General features: G+C 35.1%; 1 long non-coding RNA gene across 2 annotated transcripts in view; it reads left to right on the top strand.

Moving 5' to 3' along the window:
- The first annotated feature begins 1,043 nt into the window (after positions 1–1,043).
- The window catches only part of LOC147378278 (uncharacterized), a 65,655-nt gene continuing 51,056 nt past the window's right edge, over positions 1,044–15,642 (top strand). The window contains exon 1 of one of the 2 annotated variants that reach the window (XR_015149773.1): positions 1,044–1,158. This is a non-coding gene — a long non-coding RNA (uncharacterized LOC147378278). Of the gene's footprint in view, positions 1,159–14,190; positions 14,300–15,642 lie in introns of those variants that run through there. The other variant, XR_015149772.1, reaches the window with a different exon arrangement.

Below are 15,642 nucleotides of genomic sequence, written 5' to 3'. Positions count from 1 at the left end.
CCTGCATACAGGTTTCTCAAGAGGCAGGTCAGGTGGTCTGGTATTCCCATCTCTTTCAGAATTTCCCACAGTTTATTGTGATCCACACAATCAAAGGCTTTGTCATTGTCAATAAAGCAGGAATAGATGTTTTTCTGAAACTCTCTTGCTTTTTTGATGGTCCAGGGGATGCTGGCAATTTGATCTCTGGTTCCTCTGCCTTTCCTAAAACCAGCTTGAACATCTGGAAGTTCACGGTTCATGTATTGCTGAATACTGTCTTGGAGAATTTTGTGCATTACTTTAGTAGCGTATGAGATGAGTGCAACTGTGTGGCAGTTTGAGCATTCTTTGGCATTGCCTTTCTTTTGGATTGGAATGAAAACTTACCTTTTCCAGTCCTGTGGTCACTGCTGAGTTTTCCAAATTTGCTGGCGTATTGAATGCAGCACTTTCACAGCATAATCTACGTTTTGACTTGTTTCATAATCAGGCTGTGTCTGAGTAGCGAGGCCTGTGTGCTTATGACTCAAGAGAACTCTAAGAGGTTTTATAGTTGCCATTGATGTCACATAAAATAGAAAAGATTAGAGTCTGGGTTCTAATAGTGACATTTATCATTTATTATTTGTGTAAATTTAGAAAACTTTTAAGCATAGGGGCTTACTTTCTTCAACTGTAATGTCATCAGATTGTTATGACAATCAAGTGGAATATTGAAAGTGATATATGTAATCTTTCCCTTTTGTTCTTAAAAATAATATATGGAATGAGGACTAGGTTTTTCAGGAGGTTCCCCCTCCAGCCAGTAGCTGCTTATTTATAGACGTGTTAGCAAAATGCAAAGTGTTGCATCAGAGAAGCAGAGGATGTAATGGGTACATAGAATCTGGTTACAAAGAAATAGTATCTGGGCTGGATTGCTACATCATCCAGTAAGGTAATTCCTCCTTAATTGATTCCAGACTTCTGTGGGTCTCACACTCCTGACTGAGGGATAAGAAAGTGCTTTAGAGCCAGGAGAGCCACTCAGTATAAATAAAGAACACCTGCCTCATTCCCCCACTCCACCTCCCCACTCCTCCCACTCCAAATTGTTTTCATGACTGATGATGCCTCTGTGGTTTTTGATCCTCTTCATTTAAAAAATTCTCAACGTTTTATCCCTCCTTGTTGCAGGTAGGAAAAGATAAATTTTTGTTTAAATATCATCTTAAGTAAATTAGTGTGTATAGGCATGATTTGTGTAATTACAGCAGTTAGTAATTAGTATAAATGGAGATCATATCACCACTAGCAAACATAATTAAAGCTCATAATAAGTCTAAAAAAAACTATATATTTTGAAACAAAAAGTTAATTAGATGAATTTCAGAATCATACTTTGGAACAAACTTACACCAACCATATTGTACTTTACATTTAGGTAAAAGTTGTTATAGCATAAGAATTTTTCTTAGGAACTTTTTGTTCATTTTAAATAATATTTTTAAATCAAGGAAAATAAAATGCCAAAAACATGAACTTTGCTTATTTTCCTCCTATTTCCATATATCACTTAAACATTGTCTTTTTAAGGGAAGTTTTGTTTATAGTTTCACCGTTTTAATGCCCTAATAGAAATGGCTTTTTTATGTGTTTATCATATATTATCTTATATTGCTATTAAAAATATGAATGCCAAATTGTTCCACCTATTACAAGTTTTTCTAAGTATAGGAGCCTTACACATTTTTATATTCTTCAGGCTCACAGCCCCAAATATGATAACTTTCAAATATCTATTAGTTATGTTACTAAAAACAGTTCTGTGTGAGGCCAAACAATACTGAAACATTGGAGTCTGGAGTAGAGAAAGTTTTATTGTAGGCCCAAGGATGGAGAGGGTTCACTCATGGGCTTAAAAACCCTTAACTTGAAGACTTTCAGCAAAGCCCTTTTATAGGAAAGATTAGGGGAAGGGGGTGGGGGAAGTTAGTTCTTTCAAACTTCTTAGTGACAGATCCTTTGTTCTTGCAGCTGTCGCTATAGGTTAGGTCAGAGGTCATGGTGTTCTAGTAAACCTCCATCAAAACAAATGTTATTCTTATTATGCAACTTTTTTTTTTTAATCTAAAGATCCAATATTCTTAAATGTCATAGATTGAGAGTTAAATACAGCAAGGGAAGGGGAGACATTAAATTCTGTCTCCATGGGTCTTTGTGGCTTTTAACACTTAAATCCTGTAGCTAAGTGATATTGCTTCTCATTTTACTTGTTCAAGTTCCAGGGGTTGATTTTCAACCCTGTAAGCTTAGGCCCTGGCTGAGAGAGGGTTCCTGTGCAGGATGGTCGCCTTGCCTGGGAACACTCATTCAACAGCCAGTCTGGGTCCTCTGGCCAGTGCTCAGGCCCTGCTGAAGAGGCAGATTTCAGCTGGCCACACCCTCTGGGTCAGGGCCCTAGGCCACTGTGCCCAACCGTTGTCACTGAAGAAGCAAAGTGCCCAGGACTCAGCCGGCCCTCAAGATCCTCAGCCCCCTCCCCCATACCCCAACAGGGGCCAGGTCCCACTGAAAGCAACCCAGGGTGATTGCCTCAGTGAACTCGGTGGTGCTGAGCCTTGGTGGCGGGGGAGCACTGACGCCTGCGCACTGACTCCTGCTCGCTGAAACAGCTGCAGGCCTCTTCTGCCCCATTCCAGTTGCTGAGTCATTAATTTAAAGGTCAGTAAAATGTTTATGCTAGTAATAATTAAGTTTAATTTGTCTCAGTAGAGACAATTGACATAATCAAAGAATAATAACATTTAGCATTTTAGAGTTTAGAAAAATATTTTCCTTTACATTAGCTCTTTGGGTCTTATATCAATCTACTGAGGTAATTATTTATAGTTGAGAGCAAAATAAAAAAAGTAAGAGACGGTGCAAAGTCATAGCCTGTCAGTTGGAATGAGACCAGTAGATGCCTAAATTAAACCCGGAAACTTTGGCTGTTAAATATCTAAAAAACTGGAACCCATTTTATTGCAGATTAGCTGTATTATCTGAAAATAAATAAAACTGTTATTTTTAAGAAAGTAAGTCTAACTAGTGTTCGGGTAACAGATGCATCTTTGAAATAGCTTATCTAAAACAAACATACATATTTGATTCTCTGTATCCACTATGTTCTATAAAGTTGCTCCAAACACTGAATCATTGCTCCTAGAAAAACACAGGGTTAGATTCCTGCAAGCCTTGACCATATTTTTGCACATCTGACAGAATGTGGTCCACTGGAGAAGGGAATGGCAAACCACTTTAGTATTTTTGCCTTGAGAACCCCATGCACAGTATGAAAAGGCAAAATGATAGGATACTGAAAGAGGAACTCCCTAGGTCAGTAGGTGCCCAATATGCTACTTGAGATTACTGGAGAAATAACTCCAGAAAGAATGAAGGGATGGAGCCAAAGCAAAAAGAATACCCAGCTGTGGATGTGACTGGTGATAGAAGCAAGGTCTGAGGCTGTAAAGAGGAATATTGCATAGGAACCTGGAATGTCAGGTCCATGAATCAAGGCAAATTGGAAGTGGTCAAACAAGAGATGGCAAGAGTGAATGTCGACATTCTAGGAATCAGCGAACTGAAATGGACTGGAATGAGTGAATTTAACTCAGATGACCATTATATCTACTACTGTGGGCAGGAATCCCTCAGAAGAAATGGAGTGGCCATCATGGTCAACAAAAGAGTCCAAAATGCAGTACTTGGATGCAATCTCAAAAATGACAGAATGATCTCTGTTCGTTTCCAAGGCAAACCATTCAATATCACAGTAATCCAAGTCTATACCCCAACCAGTAATGCTGAAGAAGCTGAAGTTGAACGGTTCTATGAAGACCTACAAGACCTTTTAGAACTAACACCCCAAAAAGATGTCCTTTTCATGATAGGGGATTGGAATGCAAAAGTAGGAAGTCAAGAAACACCTGGAGTAACAGGCAAATTTGGCCTTGGAATACAGAATGAAGCAGGGCAAAGACTAATAGAGTTTTGCCAAGAAAATGCACTGGTCATAACAAACACCCTCTTCCAACAACACAAGAGAAGACTCTATACATGGACATCACCACATGGTCAACACTGAAATCAGATTGATTATATTATTTGCAGCCAAAGATGGAGAAGCTGTATACAGTCAGCAAAAAAAAGACCAGGAGCTGACTGTGGCTCAGACCATGAACTCCTTATTGCCAAATTCAGACTTAAATTGAAGAAAGTAGGGAAAACCACTAGACCATTCAGGTATGACCTAAATCAAATCCCTTATGATTATTTAGTGGAAGTGAGAAATAGATTTAAGGGCCTAGATCTGATAGACAGAGTGCCTGATGAACTATGGAATGAGGTTTGTGACACTGTACAGGAGACAGGGATCAAGACCATTCCCATGGAAAAGAAATGCAAAAAAGCAAAATGGCTGTCTGGGGAGGCCTTACAAATAGCTGTGAAAAGAAGAGAAGTGAAAAGCAAAGGAGAAAAGGAAAGATATAAACATCTGAATGCAGAGTTCCAAAGAATAGCAAGAAGAGATAAGAAAGCCTTCTTCAGCAATTAATGCAAAGAAATAGAGGAAAACAAGAGAATGGGAAAGACTAGGGATCTCTTCAAGAAAATCAGAGATACCAAAGGAATATTTCATGCAAAGATGGACTTGATAAAGGACAGAAATGGTATGGACCTAATAGAAGCACAAGATGTTAAGAAGAGATGGCAAGAATACACAGAAGCACTGTACAAAAAAGATCTTCACGACCCAGATAATCATGATGGTGTGATCACTGACCCAGAGCCAGACATCCAGGAATGTGAAGTCAAGTGGGCCTTAGAAAGCATCACTACCAGCAAAGCTAGTGGAGGTGATGGAATTCCAGTGGAGCTATTCCAGATCCTGAAAGATGATGCTGTGAAACTGCTGCACTCAATATGCCAGCAAATTTGGAAAACTCAGCAGTGGCCACAGGACTGGAAAAGGTCAGTTTTCATCCCAATCCCAAAGAAAGGCAATGCCAAAGAATGCTCAAACTACTGCACAATTGCACTCATCTCACACGCTAGTAAAGTAATGCTCAAAATTCTCCAAGCCAGGCTTCAGCAATATGTGAACTGTGAACTTCCTGATGTTCAAGCTGGTTTTAGAAAAGGCAGAGGAACCGGAGATCAAATTGCCAACATCCGCTGGATCATGGAAAAAGCAAGAGAGTTTCAGAAAAACATCTACCTCTGCTTTATTGACTATGCCAAAGCCTTTGACTGTGTGGATCACAATAAACTGTGGAAAATTCTGAAAGAGATGGGAATACCAGACCACCGGATCTGCCTCTTGAGAAATTTGTCCACAGGTCAGGAAGCAACAGTTACAACTGGACATGGAACAACAGACTGGTTCCAAATAGGAAAAGGAGTATGTCAAGGCTGTATATTGTCACCCTGTTTACTTAACTTATACGCAGAGTACATCATGAGAAACGCTGAACTGGAAGAAACAGAAGCTGGAATCAAGATTGCCAGGAGAAATATCAATAACCTCAGATATGCAGATGACATCACCCTTATGGCAGAAAGTGAAGAGGAACTAAAAAGCCTCTTGATGAAAGTGAAAGTGGAGAGTGAAAAAGTTGGCTTAAAGCTCAACATTCAGAAAACGAAGATCATGGCATCTGGTTCCATCACTTCATGGGAAATAGATGGGGAAACAGTGGAAACAGTGTCAGACACTATTTTTCTGGGCTCCAAAATCACTACAGATGGTGACTGCAGCCATGAAATTAGAAGACACTTACTCCTTGGAAGGAAAGTTATGACCAACCTAGATAGCATATTCAAAAGCAGAGACATTACTTTGCCAACAAAAGTTCGTCTAGTCAAGGCTATGGTTTTTCCTGTGGTCATGTATGGATGTGAGAGTTGGACTGTGAAGAAGGCTGAGTGCCGAAGAATTGATGCTTTTGAACTGTGGTGTTGGAGAAGACTCTTGAGAGTCCCTTGGACTGCAAGGAGATCCAAACAGTCCATTCTGAAGGAGATCAGCCCTGGGATTTCTTTGGAAGGAATGATACTAAAGCTGAAACTCCAGTACTTTGGCCACCTCATGAGGAGCGTTGATTCATTGGAAAAGACTCTGATGCTGGGCGGGATTGGGGGCAAGAGGAGAAGGGGACGCCAGAGGATGAGATGGATGGATGGCATCACTGACTCGATGGATGTAAGTCTGAGTGAACTCCCGGAGTTGGTGATGGACAGGGAGGCCTGGCATGCTGCGATTCATGGGATTGCAAAGAGTCGGACACAACTGAGCGACTGATCTGATCTTATCTGATCTGAACCTTGTTTTATGAATTTTGTTTATGGATAACTTATATAGATATAAAATAAGTAGTTCATAAACAATTTATTCATTGACATTAAACTCGCTGTCAACTTCACTATAATACATTCCAGAACTAAGTTTCTCTAAAACATGTACTGTCTCAGTAAAGCACATCTTTGGTAATTGAGAACACATACAACACATAAACACTGCTTGGGTGCCATTTTAAACAACAACATCACCAACCGAAATATAAAAAATATGAAAAACATGACATTAAATAGCCCACAAAACATATGCTTGCTTATGTATAAGAGCCAAAACAACCTTCTCCCTGTTCTACCTATGATGGGAAACAATTATTTCACAATGCTTTTTTTTTTTTTTTAATATGGCACACCTATTTTCTTCCAGGATCTGTTTTGGTTTTTGTTTTCTGAGTAACTCATATTTCTTACCTCTTTGTACAGTTGAATGCTTTTAAATTGTTGCAAAAGTAGAATGGGTATTGATTTTGAGGTTATAAATGCATTTTAATCAGTAGGCAAATTTGCAAATACAGAATTCATCAATGAGAAGCAACTGTATCAAATTCCCAAACAATAAATATTGTGCTATATATTAAAGATATGAAGATGAGTAACAATTATTACTGACTTTGAAAGCTTTGACATCTGCCTGGCAAGAGGGGATATCAACAGATAATCATACTTTATTGTCATTATGGCCTTATTACTAGAAAATCAGGAAGGAGGAAACAACTCACTTTTTAGTTAGCATGTAATTATGTGTTTTAATCCTATCTTTCAGTATTATACATCAGGAACAATATGGTCATTTCCTACCACAGCTTTTTTTTTTTTTACCATTTTCCATTTATGAACTGTTTCCTCCTTGTTGATATGGAAAATGTCTCAAAAAGCATTGCCTCTGCATTCCTCTATCTTTTTAGGAGTCAGCGAGGCAAATTAAGGCTTCATGGAAATTTGAACTTAGAAAAGTGAAACATTCCTTACATCTCTGTATTACTTACCACCACTATTACTGTTTCCCACTGAATTATTTCTATAAAATTTATTAGAAAAAAATCACCAATGCATTCGTTCTCCATGGAAGGCAGTCATACATGACCAGGATACTATTATTTCTCATTTCTTCCTGGTCTTATCAAATTAAGGTCTATCTGTTTCCTAAAACTCCTCATCTAACTTAACTTTGAATTCTATTTCTTAGAGTAACATAGTGCCATTTTTTAAAGTATATTTTGATTTGAGATCTAGCCCATTTAAGTATCAATACATTTTCTACTTGTATACTGAGGAATTTGTAATCCTGATTTTATCTTCCAGTTCTCTGGTCTAAGGTTGCACCCTGAAAAATAAAGTGCAGCTATTTTGCAATGCTACTGTTTTTTTTTTTGGTATGGCACATCTATTTTCCTCCAGTCTCTATTTTGGGTTTTGTTTGTTCTTTTTTGTTTCTTTCTCTGAGAATTGTTTTTCCCTTCAACTCATCCTTTATCTTCTCTACTACATCTACAACAAAAATAACACCCAAAGCCCTCATAACAATTTAAGACTCTATTGTTTATATAAATCAGACACCTTCCCAATAATCTTCAACATAACTCAGCCTTTTATTGGGAATCTCTCATTTAATCAATCTTGTCCTTAACATCAGTGTTTTAGATCGTAAACCATCTTTAAACTCATGAGTGTGATGGGGAATTCACTTTTAAGTTCCTGCATGTTGGTTTGCTGTCTCAAAGTGCCATTGCTTCCTGTTAATTAAGTTAAAACTTCACAGTAAACCAGTGACCACTTTTTATCTGTCCCAATTTTAAATTGCCTCTCATATTATTATTGTGTAGATTTCTGTCTTATAAAAATATACCCATTTTTCTATATCAGCATTGAAATTAGCTCTTTATTTCCACTGCTCTAACATAAAACCTCTGAGTTTACATTCTCTGAATTTGACTTTCAACAATTATTCAAAAAACTACTTCAGTGAACTTCAAATATATATTTACTTTCCATTCTCAAATGGTCACACCATCTTCAAAAGAACCTGCTCTATTACTTTTAAAGACTGTCATGTACCTAGAGAACTTAGATGTTCTACCTAAGAGCATGGTCATTTGATCATGTTTACATGTTGAAATGGGATCTATTCTGGTCTTATAATTGATATTTACTTAAATTTTCCATTTATTTTGATCTCTTATGATCAACCCATTGCATAGAAAGAGATAATACACTTTGGTGAGTTCTGTTTTATTAAACCTTGCAGATTATTTGCCAGACCTCACTGGTAATTTAGAAAATTGTAAACTGTTCTATGGTATGTAGGCAGCAAAAATATATTAATATTTTAAAGCTTCATGTTATTAGCATGAATAGAAGCTTTTGAAATATTATCTTGTTAATCAGTTGATCTTTCAATAACTAGATCTTTCAACTCTAAATTTACTGGAAATGCTATTTTTAAGGTACTATAAAGTAAAATTCACTAAATAAGAAAAATATCATTTGAAAACAGTAGATTTTTTTCTTATATTGAATTCATTTCTCTTACTATTCTTGGTAACTAATTTATTGCTGCTATCATTTAAAACTTTGATCTTCTAATTTTTAATGATTTAGAATTGAGATAATTAGAAAGTGCATTATAATGACTAATTAGAATATGAACAGCACTATGCCTCAAACACAAATAATGAGTGGGAAATCTGTTGAACTGTTTTTAATGTTTTAAATTATATTGCCATTTGAGAAATGTAATTATCATTTTCAATAGCAGTTTTGTTCCTACAAAGAAGTTTTAAAACAAGATTGCAGCTTGAGACCTCCAAATTTGTTCAAATATGTTAAAATCTCACTTATGTCCTTTTAATTTTGATATATATAAAGTGTGAATTTGAAACTGAGATTTTTGCCTATTTATAAAAAAGAACATGTGGAGGTTACATTAAAATATGTATCACATCTCCTTTTTGAAATGTATTAGACAGCAAGCTAATTTATTATGTTTGGTTGGCATTGGTAGGGCTACTCAGTGAATATTCTGAAAGATACTTAAGTAAATCAAAGTTCTGATTCTTTACTTACCTTCTTACTGAATGACTTTAGACTAAGGTATTTATGGCAGTCATAATATATATTTAAATACTAAGAAATTTAGAAAGATTTTTGGATGAATCATTGGTTGTTAATAAGGATGGTTTGGGTATTGCAGGCTTGTTGTGATCATTTTGCCACTAATTCCATCTTAAAGTTTTTTAATTAGTCATTTTTTTCTATTAGTTTTTGTGGGCAAGAACAAACTCCTTGGAAGAGCTAATTCTATAAATTGTTCAAGTACCTCAGTTATTTCTAATTTAGGATTGTTCAACCATCCAACTTTCTCATTTATTATCTTTAGCTTTCTAATTTCAGTCAAAGTCATAAAATAGAACCCAAATTATCTGTTCTAGAAAAAAGAGAGACTCCAAACTCCAGATAGTTTGATCTACATTGGAAAAAAAAAATACACTGTTTATAAAATCCCTATAGCACATTGCAACTAATCCATGAGAACATTTACTAAAGCACATGTTTAAAAAAAAGGTATGTGTAAAGATAATTTTCAAATAAGCTTTAATTATACAGAATGAAGTGACTTTAGTTTGTCCAATAGGAATTTCAGCATTGAGATTATTTCCTGAATTGACCAGATAACTCGATTTTTATATCCCACTTCACTTGGTAGTGGCCACATCCTGAGTTATGTGAACATGAGGAATGTTCCTCAATCTAAAAACAGTGAATAACAGAATATATATTCTAGGGAAAACTGAGGAAGAAATGATGGCATCAGTACCTGCTTCAGTATTTTACCAAATAATAGCTGAAGGAATGTTTTAAAAGATACCAAATCAGAGATTTTCTATGCTAAGATGGTAGATCAATGAGATTTTCTATGACATAAACATATTAAAGAGCTGTAACAAGGCTCATTGGAGGTTACTATATCTTCATGGAAACCATTTTCTTGGATTTGCCCTCTGAGTTATGAGGAATTCAATGTATGCATACTTAATGTGAAAGTCTGAAGTCATGGCATGTCAGAGAGAATCTGTGTTTCATAGGTTATCTATCTATGCAGGCTCATTGTTGTAATGCACACAAGAAATCAGGTTGGTAAAGCTGGCACATAGATTATCTCACATCCAACACCATCCCTGGAAAGTATAGATCTAAAAAGTAGTAAAAGGTCAGAGCAGTGCTGGAAAACATGGAGGGATCCACAGAGGAAATATAAATATCTAAAGAATTCCTAAATAAAGTTAATATTACTATTTATTACAAAAATAAAAACTATATAAATTGATAAGAAAAAAAAAATCTGTGTAGCATAATAACCATAGAAAAAATTGAAAATATATATTAGTCCCTAAAGGTTATGTGGCTGAGTATTCCAAATCTTGAAGAAATAGAAAATTCCCCTTGTTATATAATCTCTTCCAGAAAAATAAGGGAAGTCGCTTTATTATAGGGCATGTACAACTTCAGATTTATAAGTCAAAGCCCAGTCACTATCACTCTCTATATATTTTCACCATCAATAAATATGAATTCTAATTTCATACTTACTCAACAACATTTGGTGTTATTATTCTTATTTGTTTTTTAGAGATGAAAATGTCATATCCTATTACTTTAATTTATATTTTCTTAATCACCAGATTATCTGTTAAAATGTTTATTAGTAATTACTTTTATAAACAGGGATCATCTTAAATACAACAATATATACAATATAATTAGTGGAACATACATTATGTTTGTTGAGTAGGTACTAATACATGTATAGAAATGATTCTCAATAAATTCTGCATCATGACTATCTCCTGGGAGGGCTCAAGCTAGAGTGAATTTTTCCTAGAATTGAGTAGATTAGATTTCTGTTCACAAATATTTAATCCCTTCTCCCCTTGACATCCATAAAAAGAGTACACTTAGCTATTCTATTGATTTTGGGCTGGGCAGTGTGATTTGTTTAGGGCACTAGAATATGGATGGAAGTTAAAGTATACTAACCCTTAAAGAAACCCCATATTTCCACTCACCTCTCTGGTGAAAGCTTCTATTTCTTCATGAAAAGTAATTATTTTAAGTAACTGCTGGTGGAATAGGGCTAAACTCAACAGGAGCCTTAGTAGAGCCAAGTCTTAGATACATGAGCAAGAAATCCATTTTTATGTAATAGTACTACAAATCAATAGGAAAAAAATGACAAAAGATATGAACAAATATATCACAGAAGACAACAAATAAATGAACACCATAAGAAAGATGCTCAACTTTACCAGGAAAATGCAGAAAAGAATCAGAGAAAGTATCATTAACATGTCAAGCAAACCAGCATTTTTCTCTTACCAGGTTGGTAGAATTGATAGTTTGATCAGATATAGTGTTAATGTGGATATGTAAGTTGAGTATAATATGTCTTTGCTGAAAATAATTAACTTTAGCTTTTTTGGAACACAACTTGACAGTATCTTTTAACAGAAAAAAATGCAAATACCTAAAGCCCCAGAATTCCCACTAGGGAAATTAGAGATCTCTCTTAGAGAAACCTTGTTCACATATATAGAGTCATGCAAAAACTATATTTACTGTAGCAGTATTGGTGAGAACCTAAAAACACTTTTCCTGTTCCATTACTGGATAATACTGAAAATAGGCAACTTGGGTACTTTTTCTGGGAAGATAAAATTAAGAACAAACTATAATAGATTATTTATCAATAATAACAAAGTTCTTATCAAAACTAGCTTCCAGACCCTCATCTCTCAATCAAAAGGTATATAATACATAGTGGTAAATTCTGTTAACTCCAACTCAGTTTCTTACTGTGTAAGACTTCCTTTAAAAATCACTCTGACCAGGACTTAAAATCCAAATTCTCCTTTCTGGGAGATTCCAAAATTCTATCAACTGGATATTCTCTCTTACCATAGTCAATCTAATCAACTTATCATTGCTTGGTTAAAGATTTTCCAGGAGATCTTTAGAGAGTTGAGATTCAAGATTAGAAATAGCAGTATCTATATCTATATAATGGAGAAGAGCCAGATTTCCTGGTTGAACTGATACAGCGAATTCTTGTTAAAAGTAAATGAGTAAATTTATTTAAACCAGTTTGGATAAGGACACAGATTTTAAGGTTTCAAGAAGTGTTAGACCTAAACAGTAATAAGTAAGTAAATGTCCTAAATCTCTATCAACAGAAGAATAATTAAAAAGACCTACAATTCATTTGTATTGTGTACAGTTAAATAGAAAGTTAATAGAAGAAAAGTGAATTATGATATGAAATGTACCACGTTCAGTTTAGTTCAGTTCAGCTGTTCAGTCGTGTCCAACTCTTTGCGACCCCATGAACCGTAGCACGCCAGGCCTCCCTGTCCATCACCAACTCCCAGAGTCTACCCAAACCCATGTCCATTGTGTCGGTGATGCCATCCAACCATCTCATCCTCTGTCGTCCCCTTTTCTTCCTTCCTTCAATCTTTCCCAGCATCAGGGTCTTTTCCAAAGAGTCAGCTCTTCACATCAGGTGGCCAAAGTATTGAAGTTTCAGCTTCAACATCAGTTCTTCCAATGAACACTTAGGACTGATCTCCTTTAGGATGGACTGGTTGGATCTCCTTGCTGTCCAAGGGACTCTCAAGAGTCTTCTTCAACACACAGTTCAAAAGCATCAATTCTTCTGCGCTCAGCTTTCTTTATAGTCCAACTCTCACATCCATACATAACAACTGGAAAAACCATAGCCTTGAACTTGTATTTAAGTAAAAATAAACTATAGGTATGTAATGTATGCTCAAGTAATACATGAAAATTTTCTGTAAGTATCACATCAAACCCAGAACAGTGTTCATTTCTGAGGGAAAGGAATGGATGAGATTGAATTTTACTGAAAGGAGGTGTATTTTTTTTTGAAAGAACATATTTATGCATTAGTTGATTTTTCTTACAAAGGACATATTTTCATTGTTTTTATTTCACATGGTAGTGTTGAAAAACAGTTCATATAGTATGTGGAACTCTAAAATGTTCATAAAATGCATGCCTTTTTCATCTAAAACTTCCAAATAATTTACAAGTGAACATACAGAGTACTTTCAAGTACTTCTTTATTTATGATTTTCAAATAGTCACTTCAGGAAAGAGACTCAACAGCTGTTTTACTGAAGCATTAAGAAAATCTAAGTCATGAAGTGAGCAGTAATTCCTTAACCAATGAAAATGTCAGGAGGCATTTAGATAGGCAAAATATCATTCTTCCTGGATGGTTAGATTGTGTGTTGCTTCATTTAATTTTTGGCAAATTGATCCATTTTGCTTTCATGAATACATTTCTAGAAATCATAGGATGTTTTACATTGGTTCAGAAGGAAATATTTTCCTCAATAAAATCAAGCAGCATAATTTTTCTGGTCTTTAATCAGGACAAGGAGGAAAGAAATTTCAGTCGTTAAGCTTTAAGGTTTGAAATAGAATTCTCCCTTAATACAATGTTTATCAGTATCAATCAAATATAGTCTAACAAGATGTTATGTATAACAGTATCCTCAAAGGCAGTTAATGTATTTCAGTGCACTTTTTTTTTTTTTAAAGAATAATCTGTTACTTTAGACTTTATAGATCTCATTCAGATCTTTGATGTGTACCATTGAAACACATTTAAAAAGACAAATGAGTTTAAGGGAAAAATACTGATCCGGAAACACAAAGTACAAAATTAAAGTGTGTTAATCACTAGCTCTAATATATGATTTATATTTTTTCCTGCTTTACTGCTGCTGCTGCTGCTAAATCGCTTCAGTCGTGTCTGACTCTGTGTGACCCCATAGATGGCAGCCCACCAGGCTCCCCCGTCCCTGGGATTCTCCAGGCAAGAACACTGGAGTGGGTTGCCATTTCCTGCCTTACTAAGGTATAAACGACACAAATTTATATTAGTTTAAGGTGTACAACATGATGATCTAGTATGTGTATATATTGTGAAATAAAGTGCAATAAGTTCAGTTAACATTTTATCACGTCATTAGGAACTTTTTTTTTTTTTTGGTGATGAAAATTCTTAAGATCCACTTTCAAATATGCAACACAGTATTGGTAGCAATAGTCCGCATGCTGTACATTACATTTCCAAGACTTATCTTATGGCTAGAAATTTGTACATTTTGACTGCCTTCATCCATTTCTTTCCTCCCACCACTCCCAACTCTGACAATAACAAGTACGTTTTCTACGAGTTCAGATTCTCCATATAAGGGTGATCATACAGTATTTATCTCTTTCTAAGTAAGTATTGCTTACTTCACGTATCGTAATGCCCTAGAGGTTCATCTATATTATTAAAAATGGCAAGATTTCCTTATTTTTATAAATTAATACAATTCAATTATATATGTATAGTTATAGATACAGATATATCATATTTTTAATCCAGCTATCTATTGACTGATACATAGGTTGTTTGCCTATCTTGGCTATTGTAAATTTAATGCTGTAGTGAAGATGTGGGTGTTCATGTATCTCTTCAAGATTATGATTTTTTTCCTTAGATATATACTCAGAAATGGGCTTCCTGAATTGCATGGTAGCTCTATTTTTAATTTTTTTAGGAAACTCCATACTTTTTTACTGAGTGGCTGTACCAATTTACATTTCCATTAACAGTGCACAAGAGTTTTCTTTTCTTCACATTCTTACTCACACTTGCCATCTCTTATCTTTTAGATAATAGCCATTATAACAGGTGTGAGGTGATAGCTCATTGTGATTTTAATTTTCATTTCCCTTTTGATTAATAATATCAATCTCTTTTTCATGTATATGCTGTTTCTCATTTGTATGTCTTCTTTGGAAAATGTTTATCCAGATTTTCTACCTATATTTAAATTGGATTTTGTTGTTATTGATTTGTGTACACTTTTTATGTGTTTTGGATGTTAGTCCCATATAAGATAAATGATTTGCAAATGTTTTTTCCTAGTCTATGTTTCCTTATCAAATTGTTGATGGATTTCTGTGCTTTAGTTTGATAATAGTCCCACTTGTTTATTTTTGCCTTTGCTTATGGTATCAAATCTATCATTGAAAAGCCTATGCCATGGAGTTCTTTTTTTTTAATGTTTTATTGTTTCTAGGCATTTTATGCTTTAGGTCTTATTTTCAAGTATTTAATTTATTTTGAGTGGATTTTTGTGCATGGTGTAAGATAGTGGTCTAATTTCATTGGTTTCATGTCGGTGTGCAAATTGCCATACACCA

Source organism: Bos grunniens, chromosome 2 (assembly GCF_055505025.1).
Source record: "Bos grunniens cultivar Pamir isolate PY7600 chromosome 2, Bosgru_T2T1.0, whole genome shotgun sequence".
In the NCBI taxonomy this organism is placed as follows: Eukaryota; Metazoa; Chordata; class Mammalia; order Artiodactyla; family Bovidae; genus Bos; species Bos grunniens.
Note: the sequence above shows the minus strand (reverse complement) of the source record. Positions and strands in the feature narration are given on the sequence as shown.